Genomic DNA, 22,996 nt, shown 5'->3' on the forward strand with positions numbered 1-22,996 from the left:
ATGTTGTGTCTTCATTCTTATTGGTTTCTAAGAAGATCTTTATTTCTGCCTTCATTTCATTGTTTATCCAGTCAACACTCAAGAGCCAGTTGTTCAGTTTCCATGAAGCTGTGCGGTTTTGAGTTAGTTTCTGAATTCTGAGTTCTAACTTGATTGCACTGCAGTCTGAAAGACTGTTTGTTATGATTTCCATTCTTTTGCTTTGCTGAGGAGTGATTTACTTCCAATTATGTGGTCAGTTTTAGAGTAGGTGTGACATGGTGCTGAGAAGAACGTATATTCTGTGGATTTGGGGTGGAGAGTTCTGTAAATGTCTACTAGCTTTGCTTGTTCCAGATCTGAGTTCAAGTCCTGGATATCCTTGTTTATTTTCTATCTGGTTTATCTGTCCAATATTGACAATGGGGTGTTAAAGTATCCCACTGTCTCTTTGTGGGACTCTAAGTCTCTGTAAGTCATTAAGAACTTGCCTTATGTATCTGGGTGCTCCTGTACTGGGTGAGTATATATTTAGGATCGTTAGCTCTTCTTGTTGCATCGATCCCATTACCATTATGTAATGTCCTTCTTTGTCTCTTTTGATCTTTGTTGCTTTAAAGTCTGTTTTATCAGAGACGAGAATTGCAACTCCTGCTTTTTTTTTGCTCTCCATTTGCTTGGTAAATCTTCCTCCATCCCTTTATTTTGAGCCTTTGTGTATCCTTGCATGTGAGATGAGTTTCCTGGATACAATACACCAATGGGTTTTGGCTTTTTATCCAATTTGCCCATCAGTGTCTTTTGATTGGGGCTTTTAGTCCATCTACATTTAGGGTTAATATTGTTATGTGTGAATTTGATACTGCCATTTTGATGTTAGCTGGCTGTTTTGCCCATTAGTTGATGCAGATTCTTCATTTTGTTGATGCTCTTTACCATTTGGTATATTTTTGGAGTGGCTGGTACTGGTTGTTCCTTTCTATGTGTAGTGCCTCTTTCAGGAGCTCTTGTAAAGCAGGCCTGGTGGTGACGAAATCTCTGAGTACTTGCTTGTTCACAAAAAATTTTATTTTTCCTTCACTTATGAAGCTTAGTTTGACTGGATATGAAATTCTGGGTTGAAAATTCTTTTCTTTAAGGATGTTGAATATTGGCCCCCACTCTCTTCTCTCAGCAGAAACCCTACAAGCCAGATCTGCTGTGAGTCTGATGGGCTTCCCTTTGTGGGTAACCCGCCCTTGGCATTTTCTCCTTCATTTCAACCCTGGTGAATCTGACAATTATGTGCCTTGGGGTTGCTCTTCTTGGGGAATATCTTTGAGGTGTTCTCTGTATTTCCTGGACTTGAATATTGGCCTGCCTTGCTAGGTTGGGAAGTTTTCCTGGATAATATCCTGAAGAGTATTTTCCAGCTTGGATTCATTCTCTTTGTCACATTCAGGTACACCTATCAAATGTAGATTAGGTCTTTTCACATAGTCCCATATTTTTTGGAGACTTTGTTCATTCCTTTTTACCCTTTTTTCTCTAATCTTGCCTTCTCATTTTATTTCATTGAGTTGATCTGCGACCTCTGATATCCTTTCTTCTGCTTGGTCAGTTTGGCTGTTGAAACTTGTGCATGCTTCACGAAGTTCTCCTGTTTTGTTTTTCAGCTCCATCAATTCACTTATATTCCTCTCTAAGTTGTCCAATCTCATTAGCATTTTGTCAAATCTTTTTTCAAAGTTCTTAAGTTTCTTTGCATTGGGTTAAAACATGTTCTTTTAGCTCACAGAAGTTTCTCGTTACCCACCTTCTGAAGTCTGATTCTGTCATTTCATCACACTCATTCTCCATCCAGCTTTGTTCCCTTGCTGGTGAGGAGTTGTGATCCGTTGTAGGAGGAGAGGTGTTCTGGTTTCAGGTGTTTTCATCATTTTTGCGCTGGTTTCTTCCCATCTTTTTGAATTTATCCACCTGTCGTCTTTGTAGTTGCTGACTTTCAGATTGGGTCTCTGAGTGGACGTCCAGTTTCTGGATGATGGAGTTATTTCTGTTTCTTTATTTTCCTTCTAACAGTCTGGCCCCTCTGCTGTAGGACTGCTGAGGTCCACTCCAGGCCCTGCTTGCCTGGGGATCACCTGCAGCAGCTACAGAACAGTACGGGTTGCTACGAGTTTCTTCTTCTGCTATCTTTGTCCCAGAATGATGCCCACCAAATGTCAGTCTGATCAGTGCTTTGTGAGGTGACTATTTGGATATACAGGGGTCAGGGAGCTGCTTGAGGAGACAGTCTGTCCTTTGTAAGAGCTCACCTGCTGAGCTATGAACTCCGTTGTTCATTCAGAGCTGCTAGGCAGGTAGGTTTAAGTCTGCTGTAGCAGAACTCATAAACCCCTTTTTTTCCTCAGGTGCTGGGGAGTTAGTTAGGGCTTTATTTACTAGTTTCCATTGTGCTGCTGCCTTTTTTTTCAGGGCTTCCTTGCCCAGCAAGGAGGCAACCTACTCACTGTTTGCCTGCAGAGGCTTTGCTGATCTGCTGTGGGCTCTGCCCTGCTGCCATGTGACTTTCCTTGCAGTCCTCTTTATATGGATGTGGTTAGAACTGCCTCAGCAATGGTGGCCCACCTCTGTAATGGTGTACTCTCTCTGTAATGGCAGGTTGCCTTGGCAATGGCGAGCTGCCTCAACAATGGTGAACTGCCTCAGTAGGGGTGGAGTGCCTCAGTAATGGCGGATGACTCTCCCCCACAGAGCTGGGGTTCAGCTGTGCTTGCCATGAAACTCTCAACACAGAGCATTTCCAATTGCTTTTGTGTGTGTGGAGGGGGGTGGGACCCGCCGAGCCTGATCCCCTGGCTCCCTGGCTCAGAGCCTTTTTTTTTTTTTTTAAGTTGAATGGTTGACTCTCTCCCAGGTATTCCAGTCGCCTGCTGAAAAGGCACCAGGATGTGTGTGGTTTCCTGTGTGGTGACCCACCACACCGGCTGAAACAACGGTGCTGAGTTTCATGGTGCTTTTTTGGCTGGGACTCTCCTGGCCTGGCTCCCCATTTCAGTCCCCTGTTTAATCAGATGAATGGGTGACTCTGCCTTCCCAGAGCTCCAATCGCCAGCTTAAAAGGGTAACCAGACCAGCGTATTTTGTGTGGAGAACCACCACGCCAGGAGCCAGCAAAACAGCTGCACTGGCAACCCGTGGGGCTCTTCCGCCTGGGAATCTCCTGGTCTGTGGGCAATAAAGATCCATCTGCCGAGAAGATCCAAGATGGCCCCTTAGGGGCATCTCAGGATCACGGCTCCCAGTGAAAGCACAGAGGGTGAGTGGATGCCGCATTTCCAGGAGATCTTCATTGCCCACAGACCAGGAGATTCCCAGGCAGAGGAGCCCTAAGGGTCGCCAGCGCGGCTTTTTTGGCTGGCGCAGCTGTTTTTATGGTGCCATGGTTCTCCATACAAAATACACTGGTCTGATTGCCCTTTTAAGTTGGCAATTGGAGCTCCGAGAAGGCAGATTTGCCCATTCATCTGATTAAACAGGGAGCCAAGCCAGGAGATTTCCGGGCAGTGCCACTGTTTCAGCTGGCAAAATGCGTCGCCACATGGGAAATCACACAGATCCCAGCGCCCTTTCACAGGCAACTGGAATACTTGGGAGAGAGTCAACCATTCAACTTAAAGAAAAAGGCTCTGAGGCAGGAAGCCAGGTGATCAGGCTCAGTGGGTCCCACCCCCACAAAAACAAACAAACAGCAGCAGCAATTGGAAACGCTCAGGTTTGAGAGTTCCATGGCAAGCACAGCTGAACCCGGGATGGCCCAGCTCTGTGGGGGAGGGGCGTCCGCCATTACCGAGGCAATCCACCCCTACGGAGGTAGTCCACCATTGCTGAGGCAGTCTGCCATTGCCGAGGCAACCCACCATAACAGATAGAGTCCGCCATTACAGAGGCGAGCCACCATTGCTGAGGCAGTTCTAACCACACCCATATAAACAGGACTGCAGGGAAGTTCACACAGCAGTAGGGCGGAGCCTACAGCAGCTCAGCAAAGCCTCTGCAGGCAGACAGTGACTAGGCTGCCTCCTTGCTGGGCAGGGAAGCCCTGAAAAAAAGGATAGCAGTACAATAGACACTCATAAATAAAGCCCTAACACCCTGGGACAGAGCACCTGGGGAAAAAAAGGGGGTGGGGGGTTATGAGTTCTGCTGCAGCAAACCTAAATGTACCTGCCTAGAAGCTCTGAATGAACAGCTCAGCACTGGAGCTCCTATATAGAACAGACTGTCTCCTCAAGCAGCTCCCTGACCCCCATATATCCAAAGAATCACCTCACAAAGGACTGATCAGAATGACATTTGGCGGACATCATTCTGGGACAAAGATAGCAGAAGAAGAAACTGGTAGCAACCCTTACTATTCTATAGCTGCTGCAGGTGATCCCCAGGCAAGCAGGGCCTGGAGTGGACCTCAGCAGTCCTACAGCAGAGGGGCCAGACTGTTGTTAGAAGGAAAACGAAGAAACAGAAATAACTACATCATCAACAATCTGGACATCCACTCAGAGACCCAATCTCAATATCAGCAACAACACAGAGAACAGGTGCATAAATCCACAAAGATGGGAAGAAACCAGTGCAAAAATAAAGAAAAAACCAGAACACCTCGCCTCCTACAATGGATCATAACTCCTCACCAGCAAGGGAACAAAGCTGGATGGAGAATGAGTGTGATGAAATGACAGAATCAGACTTCAGAAGGTGGGTAATGAGAAACTTCCATGAGATGATAAAAGAACATGTTCTAACTCAATGCAAAGAAACTAAGAGCCTTGAAAAAAGATTTGACAAAATGCTAATGAGATTGGACAACTTAGAGAGGAATATAAGTGAATTGATGGAGCTGAAAAACAAAACAGGAGAACTTCGTGAAGCATGCACAAGTTTCAACAGCCGAACTGACCAAGCAGAAGAAAGGATATCAGAGGTCGCAGATCAACTCAATGAAATAAAATGAGAAGGCAAGATTAGAGAAAAAAGGGTAAAAAGGAATGAACAAAGTCTCCAAAAAATATGGGACTATGTGAAAAGACCTAATCTACATTTGATAGGTGTACCTGAATGTGACAAAGAGAATGAATCCAAGCTGGAAAATACTCTTCAGGATATTATCCAGGAAAACTTCCCAACCTAGCAAGGCAGGCCAATATTCAAGTCCAGGAAATACAGAGAACACCACAAAGATATTCCCCAAGAAGAGCAACCCCAAGGCACATAATCGTCAGATTCACCAGGGTTGAAATGAAGGAGAAAATGCTAAGGGCGGGTTACCCACAAAGGGAAGCCCATCAGACTCACAGCAGATCTCTCAGCAGAAACCCTACAAGCCAGAAGAGAGTGGGGGCCAATATTCAACATCCTTAAAGAAAAGAATTTTCAACCCAGAATTTCATATCCAGTCAAACTAAGCTTCATAAGTGAAGGAAAAATAAAATTTTTTGTGAACAAGCAAGTATTCAGAGATTTCGTCACCACCAGGCCTGCTTTACAGGAGCCCCTGGAAGAGGCACTACACATAGAAAGGAACAACCAGTACCAGCCACTCCAAAAATATACCAAATGGTAAAGAGCATCAACAAAATGAAGAATCTGCATCAACTAATGGGCAAAACAGCCAGCTAACATCAAAATGGCAGTATCAAATTCACACATAACAATATTAACCCTAAATGTAAATGGGCTAAATGCACCAATCAAAAGACACAAACTGGCAAATTGGATAAAAAGCCAAAACCCATCGATGTGCTGTATCCAGGAAACCCATCTCACATGCAAGGATACACAAAGGCTCAAAATAAAGGGATGGAGGAAGATTTACCAAGCAAATGGAGAGCAAAAAAAGAGCAGGAGTTGCAGTACTCGTCTCTGATAAAACAGATTTTAAAGCAACAAAGATCAAAAGAGACAAAGAAGGACATTACATAATGGTAAAAGGATCGAAACAACAAGAAGACCTAACGATCCTAAATATATACTCACGCAATACAGAAGCACCCAGATACATAAGACAAGTTCTTAATGACTTACAAAGAGACTTAGACTCCCACACAATATTTGTGGGAGACTTTAACACTCCACTGTCAATATAAGACAGATGAACGAGGCAGAAAATTAACAAGAATATTGAGGACTTGAACTCAGACCTGGAACAAGCAAACCTGATAGACATTTACTGAACTCTCCACCCCAAATCCACAGAATATACATTCTTCTCAGCACCACATCACACCTACTCTAAAATTGACCACATAATTGGAAGTAAATCACTCCTCAGCAAATGCAAAAGAACGGAAATCATAACAGTCTCTCAGACAACAGTACAATCAAGTTAGAATTTAGAAACTTTCTCAGAACAGCACAGCTTCATGGAAACTGAACAACTGGCTCTTGAGTGTTGACTGGAGAAACAATGAAAGGAAGGCAGAAATAAAGATGTTCTTCTAAACCAATGAGAATGAAGACACAACATACCAGAATCTCTGGGACACATTTAAAGCAGTCTCTAGAGGAAAATATATAGCAATAAGTGCCCACATGAGAACAAGAGATCCAAAATTGACACCCTATCATCAAAATTGAAAGAGCTAAAGGAGCAACATCAAAAGAATTCAAAACCTAGCAGAAGACAAGAAATAACTAAGATCAGAGCAGAACTGAAGGAGATAGAGACACAAAAACCCTCAAAAAAATCAATAAATCCAGGAGCTGGTTTTTTGAAAATATCAACAAAATAGACCACTAGCCAGATTAATAAAAAAGAGGGAGAATACCCAAATAGATGCAATAAAAACGATAAAGGGGAGGCCGGGCGTGGTGGCTTAAGCCTGTAATCCCAGCACTTTGGGAGGGATTACAGGCTTGTAATCTCAATCAACAGATCGAGACCATCCTGGTCAACATGGTGAAACCTCGTCTCTACTAAAAATACAAAAAATTAGCTGGGCATGGTGGTGTGTGCCTGTAATCCCAGCTACTCAGGAGGCTGAGGCAGGAGAATTGCCTGAACCCAGGAGGCAGAGGTTGCAGTGAGCCAAGATCATGCCATTGCACTCCAGCCTGGGTAACAAGAGCGAAACTCCATCTCAAAAAAAAAAAGATAAAGGGGAAATCACCACAGATCCCACAGAAATTCAAACCATCTTCAGAGAATATTACAAACAACTGTATGCACATAAACTAGTAAACCTGGAAGAAATGGATAACTTCCTGGACACTTGCATCCTCCCAAAACTAAACCAGGAAGAAGTCGAAACCATGAATAGACCAATAACAAGATCTGAAGCTGAGTCAGCAATTAAGAGCCTACCACCCAAAAAGAGCCCAGGTCCAGATGGGTTCACAGCCAAATTCTACCAGACACACAAGGAGGAACTGTTACCATTCCTTCTGAAACTATTTCAAATAATCCAAAAAGAGGGAATCCTTCCCAAATCATATTATGAGACCAACATCATCCTGATACCAAAACCTGGCAGAGACTCAACAAGAAAAGAAAAGTTCAGGCCAATATCCATGATGAACATAGACGCAAAAATCTTCAATAAAATACTGGCAAGCTGACTGCAACAGCACATCAAAAGACTTATCCACTATGTTCAGGTAAGATTCATCCCGGGGATGCAAGACTGGTACAACATAAGCAAGTCTAGAAACATAATTCACCACATAAACAGAACCAAAGACAAAAACCACATGATTATCTCAATTGATGCAGAGAAGGCCTTCGACAAAATTCAACAGCCCTTTATGCTAAAACCCCTCAATAAATTCGGTATTGATGGAACGTATCTCAAAATAATAAAAGCTATTTATGACAAACCACCAGCCAGTATCATACTGAATGGGCAAACAATGGAAGCATTCCTTTTGAAATCTGGCACTAGACAAGGATGCCCTCTCTCACCACTCCTATTCAATATGGTACTGGAATTTCTAGCCAAGGCAATCAGGCAAGAAAAAGAAATAAAGGGTATTCAAATAGGAAAGGAGGAAGCCAAATTGTCTCTATTTGCTGCCTCCTATTTGCTTCTAAAAACTCCTGAAACTGATAAGTAACTTCAGCAAAGTCTCAGGATACAAAATCAATGTGCAAAAATCACAAGCATTCCTATACACCAATAACAGACTTAAAGAGAGCCAAATCAAGAATGAACTGCCATTCACAATTGCGAAAAAGAGAATAAAATATCTAGGAATACAACTAACAAGGAACATAAAGGACCTCTTCAAGGAGAACTACAAACCACTGCTCAACAAAATAAGAGAGGACACAAACAGATGGGGAAACATTCCATGTTCATGGTTAGGAAGAATCAATATTGTGAAAATGGCCATACTGCCCAAAGTAGTTTACAGATTCAACGCCATCCCCGTCAAGCTGCCACTGACCTTCTTCACAGAACTGGAAAAAACCACCTTAAACTTCATATGGAACCAAAAGAGAGCCCGCATAGCCAAGTCAATTCTAAGTAAAAAGAACACAGCGTAAGGCATCACACTACCAGAATTCAAACTATGGTACAAGGCGACAGTAATCAAAATAGCATGGTACTGGTACTGGTACTGGTATACTGAGATATAGACCAGTGGAACAGAACAGGGGCATCAGAGGCAGCACAACATATCTACAACCATAGAATCTTTCATAAACCTGATAAAAACAAGCAATGGGGAAAGGATTCCCTGTTTAATAAAAGGTTGCAAAACTGGCTAGCTATGTGCAGTAAGTAGAAACTGGACCCCTTCCTGACACCTTACACTATAATTAACTCCAGATGGATTAAAGACTTAAACATAAGACCTAACACCACATAAACCCTAGAAGAAAATCTAGGCAAAACCATTTAGGACATAGGCATAGGCAAGGACTTCATGAACAAAACACCAAAAGCATTGGCAACAAAAGCCAAAATAGACAAATGGGACCTAATCAAACTCCACAGCTTCTGCACAGCAAAAGAAAGTCATTAGAGTAAATCAGCAACCAACAGAATGGGAAAAAATTTTTGAAGTTTACTCATCTGATAAAGGGCTGATATCCAGAATTTACAAAGAACTCAAACAGATTTACAAGAAAAAAACAAGCCCATTCAAAAGTGGGCAAAGGATATGAACAGACACTTTACAAAAGAAGACATACATGAGGCCAAAAAACATATGAAATAATGCTCATCATCACTGGTCATTAGAGAAATGCAAATCAAAACTACATTGAGATACCATCTCACGCCAGTTAGAATGGCAAGCATTATAAAATCTGGAGACAACAGATGCTGGAGAGGATGTGGAGAAATAGGAACACTTTTAACTGCTGGTGGGAGTGTAAATTAGTTCAACCATTATGGAAGACAGTGTGGCAATTCCTCAAGGACCTAGAAATAGAAATTCCATTTGACCCAGCAATCCCATTACTGGGTATATATCCAAAGTATTATAAATCGTTCTACCATAAGGACACATGCACACGAATGTTCACTGCAGCACTGTTTACAATAGCAAAGACCTGGAACCAACCCAAATGCCCATCAATGACAGACTAGACAGGGAAAATGTGGCCCATCTACACCATGGAATATTATGCAGCCATCAAAAACGATGAGTTTGTGTCCTTTGCAGGGACATGGATGAACCTGGAAACCATCATTCTCAGCAAACTGACACAAGAATAGAAAATCAAACACCACATGTTCTCACTCATAGGCAGGTGGTTAACAACGAGAACACATGGACACAGGGAGGGGAGCACTACACACTGGGGTCTGTTGGGGGTATAGGGGAGGGATAGTGGGGGTGGGGAGTTGGGGAGAGATAGCATGGGGAGAAATGCCAGATATAGGTGAAGGGGAGGAAGGCAGCAAATTACACTGCCATGTGTGTACCTATGCAACTATCTTGCATGCTCTTCGGATGTACCCCAAAACTTAAAATGCAATTAAAAAAAAGATCCGTCTGCAAATGCAGTGTCCACTCACCCTCTGTGCTTTCACTAGGAGCTGCAATCCTGAGCTGCTCCTAAACGGCCATTTTGGATCTTCCTCTCTGCTTTAATGTTAAAGCGAGCAGAAGGTAGCAGAGAGCTACATCTTCAAGATAGTTTCCCTGGTCATCCTACCTTGGGCACATGTCACCTTGCCTCCCATTTCTAGGAGCCAGAGCAAGATAAATCCTCCATCTATCTCCTGCCTCCCCTCCCACACCTTCACTGAAAGGCAGAGGACCCCTGCCTCCAGCTCAGGGGAAAAACCAGATTAACCCTTCTGACCTGACAGCAAATGTTAGCAGTCTGTCTTGCTTCTCATAATGCCAGTCTGGGCACCAGTCAGTCACCGTCTGTTAGAAATACAGAGGATATATGGCAAAACTTACCCACACATGCTGAATCGAAAAAGAGCCGTTATTACTGCAAACTCTATATACATTATTTATCAAATGAACTCTCCACAGTAGGAATACAATTCATTTCTACTCTCTCGCTCTTGTTCTTTCATTTCAATAGGAGATGAAAGAAACCGTTTATAGAATCTTTTTGGTCATTACTCATGTGGCAGTATCCCTGGCTAGGGTTTGAAGTCAGAGCTGTCTATTGCCTGAAGGGAGTGGGCTGCTTCGAGTGGGAGAGAAACAGCCCCTGTCTGCCAGGCTTTCTCAGGCTCCCCTCTCCATGGCCCACCACTGCTGCCACCCCACCTCCTGGAACTGTGGAGAACTGGGTCTTGCTTCAGATTGCAAGACACACTCGAGGAGGTGTGAACCTTGGTTCAGAGGAAGGCCAGTAACAACGTATTTTCTTTGCAGCATTAGTTTTAACAAATTATCACAATTTGGGGAAGGTGTTCTCAGTAGGTTTGTTTGGAGTCAAGACCAGCTCCCACTTGGCCTCACATTAGAAAGCAGAAGAAATAAATCTCTTACTCAGTTTACACTGGTGTGAGCCTTAAAATGCAGATTTTCATAATCATGTTGACTCAAAGTAAGGAGTTTTGTCTGGTGGAGATGGCAGTGGTAATGGTGGTAGTAATAATGTTAGAGGTAATGATGGTGGAGGTGATGGTGGCAATGATGATGGTGTCGGGGATGATGGTGTTGGTTGTGGTGATAATGGCAGAGGGGGTGGTGGTGATGGTGGTGGTGATAATGGCAATGGGGGAGGTGGCGATAATGGTGGAGGTGGTGGTGATGACAGAAGGGATGGTGATGATAGTGATAGTAATAATGGTGGTGGTATTAGTGGTGATTGTAGAGGTGATGGTGGTGGTGGTCATGGAAGTGATAGCAGAAGGAATGGTGAAAATGTTAATATGCTGCTAATATGGTGGTAGGGGTGGAGGTGGAGGTGGTGGTGATGGTGGCGGTAGCAGTAGAGGAGACAATGGCAGTTGGAGGATAGTGGGCGTGGTGGTGATCATAATGTTGACAGTGATGGTGATAAGGGTCATGGTCTGTGCTTTATGGTAGAGGGTAAAAATATAATCTTTGCATTCAAAATAATTTTTCTTAAGGAATAGGAGACCTCTTGGAAAAAAAAGCACTTTGCTCCTATTTCAGATCAGACCTTGATAAAACTCATTATCTGAATTCCTGTCCAAATTTGCGTATCACAGACTAGAGGCTGCAAAGTGAAAATTCCATTTGTGAGGCACTGACTGCCTGCTGGTGCCCAGAGCATTTTCTTGACTTTGGGATGAGGTGTGCTGACCATTCTCTCTCCTAAAAGACAAATCTTGCTTACTGCGGACCCCAGATCCAGTTCACCTCCATACCTCTGGACGATGGTGACTCCCCTCCTCAAACCTTACCCATTCATCTTGGCTCATATATTGCCTTAATTATTATTTATTTAACCTTTGTGTATGTTTGACCTCCCCAACCAGATTGTAAGCTCCTCGAAGGTAGGGTGCATGCCTTGTCCTTAAATCTCATACCCTTTAAACAAATATATATGCATTAAACAAATGAAGGAATGGATTGGTGAGTGATCTATGGTGTTATTATTGTCTCCAAAAGTACGCAGCATAATGGTTTACACAATAATCATAACATTAATTTGAGCATAAAGATCTTATTACTTGCAAGAAAGAGGGAATTTAGTTACTGCTACTGCAATAGCACTTACCGAGCTCTGCGCCAGGCTCTGTGCTCAGCCCTTCACACACATTATCTTCATTGATTTTGACTACAAGCCTGTGAAGTGGGTACTATTTCCCCATTTTACAGATGGAAAACCTAGGATCAGAGAGTTTGAATAATTTGCATTATTTGGTTAAAAACGCTTTCTATTCAGACAGACGTGAGTTCAAACAACTCTGGCCTTTGCCAGTTGCATGGCTTCTATGGTACCAATTTTTGTTCTGGGACCTGAGATTCCTTATCTAAAAAGTGAGAAAATAATACTTAATTGTATGAAGGAGGAGTCAGTGAGAAAAACCTCTTTCTCTTTTACAAATATATACATAATAAAATTACAAATTATAAGTAATGAGTATAGTATTAGACATATTGCATACACATATACATATACCTTTGCTCAGTACCCAAGATAAAGTAAGTGCTATGTCAATAGTAGTTCTTTTTTCTATTTTTTTGCTCAAGGTCTCCAAGCTTTTAAGCAATGAAAACACATTCATTTATAGATATGGTGTAGAGCCCATGTTCTCACATACTTCAGATTCAGCCCCAGAAACAACCTGGGCACAGTGGGTGAGTCACAGAGCATCTTTTCTAGGAGTGAGGATGCCATATGACCAAACCAGGCAGGCTGGGCTGGCTGTCCAACTCAGTGGTCTACCCCAGGCCAGAACTCAATGTCTTGCTTAGCAATCTGCCTTCACATGCCCTGATGGCGGTAGCCTGGGATGCCACCAATATCATTTATAATGCCAGAGGTGCCATCTATGGGAACAGAGCCCCGCCCAACACATCCTAGTGGTTAGGGCAGCATCCGCCAGCAGTGTGATGGTTCAAGTCTCCCTAACTGACCAGCAGCCCTTGCATGGTGGCTCTGGGGGCACATTTATCTTCTGCTGTTCTACCCAAGTGTTAAAAATTAATTTAACTCTGATCACACTGACAGGGGAAAAGTTAATAGAAGTTTTATTTTTAATATATGGGGAACCTTAACAGGATTTAAGCTTAATGCCTCAGAAATGGGAAGGACCGCTGACGATTTATCTACCCGAATCTGTAGACTTTAGAGGGGAGCTAAAGAAATGGAAGAAGTATTATTCCAGCAGCTAGAGGCAGGATTGAAATGCGCCCCCCCCACAGCAATTGGGAGAAATGCCAACAGTCTGCCAACCTTAGAAATTGACTCATAAATTGTCCAAATCCTCAGTTTCCCCTTATTGCCCTGACCTCCAGTTTTCCTGACTATCCAGAAAATATATCATTTCAATTTTTTAAAGACATAATAGAGCTTGTCACTTAGAATCATAGAATTTTAGAGCTGATTTCTTCCAGCTATAATAATTTATGATACTAAGAGACGTGGAGGGAAACTTTATAACAGAAAATTGTGCTGCACATGGGCCATACATTTTGTTTTAGACATGGCTCTAGGCTGTTTTCAAAAGCTACTAACTTAAAAAAATCTCTCATGCAAAACATTCTTCAGTACACTTAGGCTGAACTGCCTGAACTGTTCATTTTGAGACGATATTTCACTAAGGAGGCCAGTCAACTACTTTTACTTGGGAGATTTATTAGGCACCAACTAAGTGTCAGGCATTGTTGCAGACATCCACGGATGCAGCAGCAAATGAAACAGTCAAACATCTTTGCCTTTATGGAACTTGCATTGTAGTGAGGGGACACAGAAATATCGACAAAATAAAAAGTTACATATCATGTTAGAAGGTGATGTGTGCCATAAGAAAAACAAAGCGGCCAGGTGCGGTGGCTCAAGCCTGTAATCCCAGCACTTTGGGAGGCCAAGGCGGGTGGATCACGAGGTCAAGAGATCGAGACCATCCTGGTCAACATGGTGAAACCCCATCTCTACTAAAAATACAAAATATTAGCTGGGTATGGTGGCGCGTGCCTGTAATCCCAGCTACTCAGGAGGCTGAGGCAGGAGAATTGCCTGAACCCAGGAGGCGGAGGTTGCAGTGAGCCGAGATCGCGCCATTGCACTCCAACCTGGGTAACAACAGCAAAACTCCATCTCAAAAAAAAGAAAAAAACAAACAGCAAGGAAGAAGTGGAGGCTATGGAAAGAGTCCACTTTAAATAGTCTGTCCAGGAAGGCCCTTTGCTCAAATAACATTGAGTAAAGACTTGAGGGAGGTGAGGAAGCAAGTCTGTGACCCTCCGAAGCAAGAGCACCCTAGGCAGAGGGACCTGGAGGTGCATAAACTTACCTGGCATATTCAGGAATCATCAGGAAAGCTAGTGTGGCTGGACTGGGGTGAGCACAGATGAGCTGGTGGGCCCAGGGAAGACGCAATCAGGCAGGTACAACAAGGCTTAGAGCTGCCGCGTAGGTCAGATGACCACACATCTTGATAGCCCAGGACAATCCTGAATTAGTTCTGTTCTGTTGTCCTGGAAGAATTATTAATAATGCCCCTGTTCACTCTCAAAGCGCCCCAGTTCGGTTGATAAATTATATGGTCCCTCTGCATACAGGTCACCAGCAGGGCTTTGGCATTTACTGTGAGCAAGATGAAAACCAAGGGAGTTGGAACAGTGACAGGACCTAACTCTCATCCTCAAGGATATCCTCTGTTGCCCTGTTCAGGAAGACCTGACAAGGAGCCCAGGTAGAAGTAGGGGAACTATCTCTAAGACCTTTGCCAGACTCACGTCGTTGCCTCTCTCCCTCAAATGTCTCCCATTTTGTCTGCTGGTAAACTCCAAACAATCCTTCTGGCTTTTCAGGGTCTCATTCAAATGTCTCCTCCTGAGTTGCAATACTCGTCTCTGATAAAATAGACTTTAAAGCAACAAAGATCAAAAGAGACAAAGAAGAACATTACATAACAGTAAAAGGATCGATGCAACAAGAAGAGCTAATGATCCTAAATATATGCTCACCCAATACAGGAGCACCCAGATATATAAGGCAAGTTCTTAATGACTTACAAAGAGACTTAGACTCCCACACAATAATAGTGGGAGACTTTAATACCCCACTGTCAATATTAGAGAGATCAACCAGACAGAAAATTAACAAGGATATCCAGGACTTGAACTCAGACCTGAAACAAGCAGACCTAATAGACATTTACAGAACTCACCCCAAATCCACAGACTATACATTTTTCTCAGCACCACATCACACCTACTCTAAAACTGACCACATAATTGGAAGTAAATCACTCCTCAGCAAATGCAAAAGAATGGAAATCATAACAAACAGTCTCTCAGACAGCAGTGCAATCAAGTTAGAACTCAGAATTCAGAAACTAACTCAGAACCGCACAGCTTCATGGAAACTGAACAACTGGCTCTTGAATGTTGACTGGATAAACAATGAAATGAAGGCAGAAAATAAAGATGTTCTTAGAAACCAATGAGAACAAAGACACAACATACCAGAATCTCTGGGACACATTTAAAGCAGTCTCTAGAGGAAAATATATAGCTAGCAATAAATGCCCATATGAGAAGCAAGGAGAGATCTAAAATTGACACCCTATCATCAAAATTTAAAGAGCTAGAGGAGCAAGTTCAAAAAAACTCAAAACCTAGCGGAAGACAAGAAATAACTAAGATCAGAGCAGAACTGAAGGAGATAGACACAAAAAAAAACCGTTCAAAAAATCAATAAATCCAGGAACTGATTTTTTGAAAAGATCAACAAAATAGATCACTAGTCAAATTAATAAAACAGAAAAGAGAGAATATCCAAATAGATGCAATAAAATATAATAAAGGAGATATTACCACAGATTCCACAGAAATTCAAACCATCATCAGAGATTATTACAAACAATTCTATGCACATAAACTAGTAAACCTGGAAGAAATGGATAAATTCCTGGACACTTGCATCCTCCCATGCCTAAACCAGGAAGAAGTCGAAACCCGGAATAGACCAATAACAAAGTCTGAAGTTGAAGCAGCAATTAAGAGCCTACCACCCAAAAAGAGCCCAGGTCCAGATGGGTTCACAGCCGAATTCTACCAGACATACAAAGAAGAGCTGGTACCATTCCTTCTGAAACTATTCCATATAATCCAAAAAGAGGGAATCCTTCCCAAATCAATTTATGAGACCAACATCATCCTGATACCAAAATCCAGCAGAGACTCAGCAAGAAAATGAAACTTCAGGCCAATATCCATGATGAACATAGATGCAAAAATCTTCAATAAAATACTAGCAAGTTGATTCCAACAGCGTATCAAAAAGCTTATCCACCATGATCAAGTAGGATTCATCCCGGGGATGCAAGGCTGGTTCAACATACGCAAGTCTGTAAACGTAATTCACCGCATAAACAGACCCAAAGACAAAAACCACATGATTATCTCAATTGATGCAGAGAAGGCCTTTGACAAAATTCAACAGCCCTTTATGCTAAAAATCCTCAATAAATTTGGTATTGATGGAACGTATCTCAAAATAATAAAAGCTATTTATGACAAACCAACAGCTAATATCATACTGAATGGGCAAAAACTGGAAGCATTCCCTTTGAAATCTGGCATTAGACAAGGATGCCCTCTCTCACCACTCCTATTCAATATAGTACTGGAAGTTCTAGCCAGAGCAATCAGGCAAGAAAAAGAAAGAAAGGGTATTCAAATAGGAAAGGAGGAAGTCAAATCGTCTCTACAAGCATTCCTATACACCAATAACAGACTCAAAGAGACCCAAATCAAGAATGAACTGCCATTCATAATTTCTACAAAAAGAATAAAATACGTAGGAATACAATTAACAAGGAATGTAAAGGACCTCTTCAAGGAGAACTACAAACCACTGCTCAATGAAGTAAGAGAGGACAGCAACAGATGGAGAAACATTCCATGTTGATGGTTAGGAAGAATCAATATCGTGAAAATGGCCATACTGCCCAAAGTAATTTACAGATTCAATGCTATCACCATCAAGCTACCAATGACCTTCTTCACAGAACTGGAAAAAACCACCTTAAACTTCATATGGAACCAAAAGAGAGCCCAAATAGCCAAGTCAATTCTAAGCAAAAGAACACAGTGGGAGGCATTGCACTACTGAACTTCAAACTATACTACAAGTCGACAGTAATCAAAACAGCATGGTACTGGCACCAAAACAGATATATAGACCAATGGAACAGAACAGAGGCAACACAACATATCTACAACCATCCGATCTTTGACAAACCTGACAAAAACTAGCAATGGGGAAAGGATTCCCTGTTTAATAAATGGGGTTGGGAAAACTGGCTAGCCATGTGCAGAAAGCAGAAACTGGACCCCTTCCTGACACCTTACACTATAATTAACTCCAGATGGATTAAAGACTTAAACATAAGACCTAACACCACATAAACCCTAGAAGAAAATCTAGGCAAAACCATTCAGGACATAGGCATAGGCAAGGACTTCATGACCAAAACACCAAAAGCATTGGCAACAAAAGCCAAAATAGACAAATGGGACCTATTCAAACTCCACAGCTTCTGCACAGCAAAAGAAACAGTCATTAGAGTGAATCGGCAACCAACAGAATGGGAAAAAATTTTTGCAGTTTACCCATCTGACAAAGGGTTGATATCCAGAATTTACAAAGAACTAAAACAGATTTACAAGAAAAGAAACAACCCCATTCAAAAGTGGGTGAAGGATATGAACAGACACTTTACAAAAGAAGACATACATGAGGCCAACAAACATGAAAAAATGCTCATCATCACTGGTCATTAGAGAAATGCAAATCAAAACTACATTGAGATACCATCTCACGCCAGTTAGAATGGCAAGCATTAAAAAATCTGGAGACAACAGATGCTGGAGAGGATGTGGAGAAATAGGAACACTTTTACACTGCTGGTGGGAGTGTAAATTAGTTCAACCATTGTGGAAGACAGTGTGGCAATTCCTCAAGGACCTATAAATAGAAATTCCATTTGTATATATCCAAAGGACTATAAATCGTTCTACCATAAGGACACATGCACACAAATGTTCATTGCAGCACTGTTTACAATAGCAGAGACCTGGAACCAACCCAAATACCCATCAATGACAGACTAGACAGGGAAAATGTGGCCCATCCACACCATGGAATATTATGCAGCCATCAAAAACGATGAGTTTGTGTCCTTTGTAGGGACATGGATGAACCTGGAAACCATCATTCTCAGCAAACTGACACAAGAACAGATAATCAAACACCACATGTTCTCACTCATAGGCAGGTGTTGAACAATGAGAACACATGGACACAGGGATGGGAGCACTACACACTGAGGTCTGTCGGGGGGAAACAGGGAAGGGACAGTGGGGGGTGGGAAGTTGGGGAGAGAGAGCATGGGGAGAAATGCCAGTTATAGGTGAAGGGGAGGAAGGCAGCAAATCACACTGCCATGTGTGTACCTAAGCAACAATCTTGCATGTTCTTCACATGTACCCCAAAACCTAAACTGCAATTTAAAAAATTCTTATTAATAAACTAATAACAATAAAAAAAAAAAACCAAATGTCTCCTCCTTCTGAAGTCTTCCTTGACCCAGTCCCACAGTCCCAAATCCTCACAAAATTAAAGAGTGCCTTGACTGATGTGTTTTGCATTTGGTTGTCAAATTTGTTATGATGTTTACATATTGTATTTAGTTATTAGCAGCATACCTGCCCCTACTGCTAGACAGTGAGGGTCTTTCTTTTGAAAGGGGAAATTCATATTTTATTGAGGCCTATAATAAGGTAGATGCTTTCTAAGGTTTTCATTTTTCATTTAAAATGCACATTAATTTTAAGGAATGTTGTTTTGGCCTTGTTCTGATTATCAGTGTAACACACCACCCCAAAATTTAGAGGCATAAAATAACGGTCATTCTATTATGCCCATGGATTCCATGGGTGAGGAGTTGGAAGAACGCAGAGCTGATGTAACTAGCTGGTCTCTGGGTGGTAGAATGGCGGGAGGCTCGGGTCTCTGGGGGACTGGAGGATCTCTTTCCAGGATGGCTTCTTCATGCACATGTCTTGCCCACTGCTGGCATAACTCACAGGCTAGGATTATCAGCATGAGTGTGACCTCTCCAGCATGGTGGCTTATGTGGTGGCTCAGTATTCCTGAGAACAAGGAAGAAGCTTCATGGTCTTCATGATGTAGCCTCAGAAGACACATAGTATCACTTTCTCCATCCTCTATTGGTTGAAGCAATCACAAGCTGCTCAGATTGAAGAGGAGGGGATGTAGACCCCACCCATCAATGTGAGGAGCAGAAAAGAACGTGTGGCATGCCATACTTAAATCTGTCCCTCTTCCCACCTTGCAGATGAAGAAACCAAGGCTCAGAGAGTGTAAGATACTCATTGAAAATCATGCAGCTAAAATACAGTGGAACCAGGCTGGGCATGGTGGCTCATGCCTGTAATCCCAGCAATGAGGGAGGCCAAGGTACGTGGATCACCTGATGTCAGGAGTTTGAGACCAGCCTGGCCAGCACGGTGAAACCCCATCTCTGCTAAAAATACAAAAATTAGCTAGGCCCCAGTAGGGCTTTTGAGTTTACTCTGAGCAAGATAGAAACCATGGGAGTTGGAATAGTGAATTAAACCACGGGAGCTGGAACATGGTGTTGCATGCCTGTAATTCCAGCTAGTTGGGAGGCTGAGGCAGGAGAATTGCTTGAACCCAGGAGACAGAGGTTGTAGTGAGCTGAGATTGTGCCATTGCACTCCAGCCTGAGCAACAGAGTGAGACTTTGTCTCAATAAATAAATAAGATAAAATGGAACCAATACTCAGAGGGCTCTGCTGCACTGCAGACCACATGCTCTTTTTTTTTTGGAGACAGTGTTTCTCTCTTGTTACCCAGGCTGGAGTGCAAAGGCGCCATCTCAGCTCACCTCAACCTCCGCCTCCTGGGTTCAGGCAATTCTCCTGCCTTAGCCTCCCGAGTAGCTGGGATTACAGGCACATGCCACCATGCCCAGCTAATTTTTTGTATTTTTAGTAGAAACGGGGTTTCACCATGTTGACCAGGATGGTCTCGATCTCTTGACCTTGTGATCCACCCGCCTCAGCCTCCCAAAGTGCTGGGATTACTGCGCCTGGCCCACATGCTCTTTTTATCTTATCTGAATACCTGTTGTGGGGAAGAGAGAATGTCTTAGTTCTACCACTCTATGTTTAGCACAGAGTTTGGCACACTGTGAATGAATGGATGAATGAATGCAGCTTGGCCAGCAGCTCTTGAGCATGCTCTGATCTCTGCCTGTAATCTGAATGAATGATTCTAACAATGAGAATTTCACACACTGTGGCAAGAAGCATGGAAGACATTTAGGAGCATGGGAAGATGTTTTGGATACAGCTCTGTCTACTAAAACCCTTTTAACAACCCCAAGAGACAGACTAGACCAGCCCCAACCGACAGACAACTAGACCCATTTAGAAGATGGAGAAACCGAGCAACTATCAAGTAGCTGCAACAACACTAGGCCTAAGCACACCTTCCTTTCCCTGTGAGGACAGCAGGGCCCATCTCTGGAAAAAAACTCACCCTGTCCACCCCTTTCTCACCACCCGGTCGACCTGTTCAGAAAGGTGAAATATGGTTAAAATGAAAATGTTTCACCTTTGATTTAAAAAAAACAAAAACAGCTGGGCACAGAGGCTCATGCCTGTAATGCCTGCACTTTGAGAGGCCAAGGCAGGAGGCTCACTTGAAGCCAGAAGTTCGAGACCAGCCTCAGCAACAAAACGAGACAAGTGTCTAAAAAGTATTTTAAAAATTAGCTATGCGTGGTGATCCATGCCTCTAGTCCCAGCTACTTGGAGGCTGAGGTAGGAGGATCGCTTGAGTCCAGGAGCCCAGAAGTTCGAGGCTGTGGTAAGCCATAAGCATGCCACAGCACTCTAGCCTGGATGACAGAGAGACCCTGTCTCTGAAAAATAATAATAATACAATAATAAATAAATAATGTTTAAAAACCAAAAAACTGCAAGTTAGGAACCTAAGCTCACATCGTGGCCCTCTGCAGAAATCTGTGTCCCCAGTCAGCTCCCCTCCACTCTCTGGGCCTCATCTTTGTGATCTAGTTCCTGGCGGTCTGTGACTCAGTGGCTACCCTTCCACAGCTAACTTTCTGTGGCTCCAGGGGACAGACCATAAAATTCTCTTTCCCTCAGCCCTCACACCTGGCTCAACATCAAGTCTGGATCAACTTTATTTCCAAAATATGTCACCAATCATCTGGGTAAGGCATTAGTGAGAGTTTTTTGCCTTATTCTTGCAACTTTTCCGTAAGTGTAGTTTTCATCCTTAGTCTCTCTAGATTCTCCATACAGAAGGCAGGGTGGTCTTTGGTGTTTGCTTTTGTTCTGGTAAGACATATGTAACAAAATATACCATTTTAACAATTTTAAGTGTCCAATTCGCTGGCATTAAGTACATTCACATGGTTGTCCCACCGTGACCACTGTCCATCCCCAGAACTTTTCCATCATGCTGGCTGCATCTCTGCACCTGTTACACAGTAACTCCCACTGCCCCGTGTGACTGGCTTATCTCACTCCACATACTGACTTCACGGTGCATCCATGGTGTAGCATGTGTCAGAATCTCCTTCCTTTCTAAGACTGAATAGTATGCTACAGTATATCTATGCCACATTTTGTTTATTTATCTCTCAAAGGACATTTGAGCTTTTTCCACCTTTTGGCTATTGTGAATCATGCTGCTTTTACAAATACAAATCAGATCCTGTCACTCTTTACTCCCTTACAGCCCTCCCAAGCTTCACAATCTAAACTCCTTTCACTCATCCACTAGGCCTTACAGGTCCCTGCTTCTCTCACCTTTGTCCCCACCCCCCACCCCAGCTTCCCAGGCTCCAGCCATGGCAGCCTCTGCCCAGCCCTCACACACCTCAAGCATGGCCTGGGAGGGCCTTTGCACCGACTCTTCCCAGGCCTGAGCAGGGCCAGCTCCTTCTCTCCATCCAGGTCTCTGCTGAAATACCTCCTCCTCCGACAGCCTTCCCCACCCACCTGCACTGCAACAGCCCCCAATGTCCATGCAGTCCCAGGTGCTGTTCCCAGGGTTTATTTTCTTTGTAAAAGTTACAGCCCTGATATCCTGTCACATCACTATTGTGTGTTGCCATTTGCCCCACTAGACTTTCAAGCAGGGCGCTTTGTTCACTGCTGAGCCTCAGAGCCCAGAACAGTGCCTGCACACAGGAGGCACTCCCAACGCTTGTGGGATGCATTAAGTCTGAATATCTGATTTGGCCATCCAGAGTGAAAGTGTGGCAGAGTAGAGGAGTCCCAGGACCTCAAAGGGAGCGGACAGAAGGGAGACACTGGTGCACGACACTGAGCCCCATTACATTCTCACCTCAGTTGCTGACTTCTGCTTCCTCTTTTTTGGCTGCTATGTTAGCTGCCTCTGAGTGGGAGCCTGGAACAGAGAAACATGTGGCATGGCATGGCACACGTGACATAATACCCAAAGCACATGTCCACTCTCAGCCTGTCAGGCTCTGTGTTCCCAGAGAGCTCAGAGATGACAGGTGACACCTGGCTGGGTACAACCAGAGCAATTCTTTATAGAAGTACACCCAAGTCACTGAACCATGTAACATATAAGGAGAGAACCCATTAGTCTGTGTCTGTCCAACGTTCAAAATGCTAAGTCATTTTTCAGGCTTGGCTTGATTGCTCTTTCATCAATAAGAGCTACAATCCTGCCAAGCTGGGAGCAGACAGCTCTACCTGCTGCTGAGATAGGCAGCAGAGGGAATCCATAAAGGGCTGAGCGAATACCAGCCGCTGGACTATGTTCAGCAGGTTCCACATGTCTGCTCCTCTGGGATGG

The 22,996-nt window shown here is 43.2% G+C and overlaps 1 protein-coding gene and 1 long non-coding RNA gene across 2 annotated transcripts in view; one reads left to right on the forward strand and one right to left on the reverse strand.

Moving 5' to 3' along the window:
• Positions 1-22,996, forward strand: part of TNR (tenascin R) — a 440,410-nt gene that overhangs the window by 293,941 nt on the left and 123,473 nt on the right. The gene's annotated exons all lie outside the window — the stretch shown is intronic.
• LOC103789338 (uncharacterized) overlaps positions 1-22,996 on the reverse strand; it is a 76,412-nt gene that overhangs the window by 22,866 nt on the left and 30,550 nt on the right. Inside the window, exons 13-16 of the long non-coding RNA XR_013529497.1 lie at positions 22,517-22,579; positions 14,373-14,556; positions 12,131-12,240; positions 10,280-10,347 (exon numbers count right to left, since the gene is read on the reverse strand). This is a non-coding gene — a long non-coding RNA (uncharacterized LOC103789338). The remainder of the gene's footprint in view (positions 1-10,279; positions 10,348-12,130; positions 12,241-14,372; positions 14,557-22,516; positions 22,580-22,996) is intronic.

Source organism: Callithrix jacchus, chromosome 18 (genome assembly GCF_049354715.1).
Source record: "Callithrix jacchus isolate 240 chromosome 18, calJac240_pri, whole genome shotgun sequence".
NCBI classification, from domain to species: domain Eukaryota; kingdom Metazoa; phylum Chordata; class Mammalia; order Primates; family Cebidae; genus Callithrix; species Callithrix jacchus.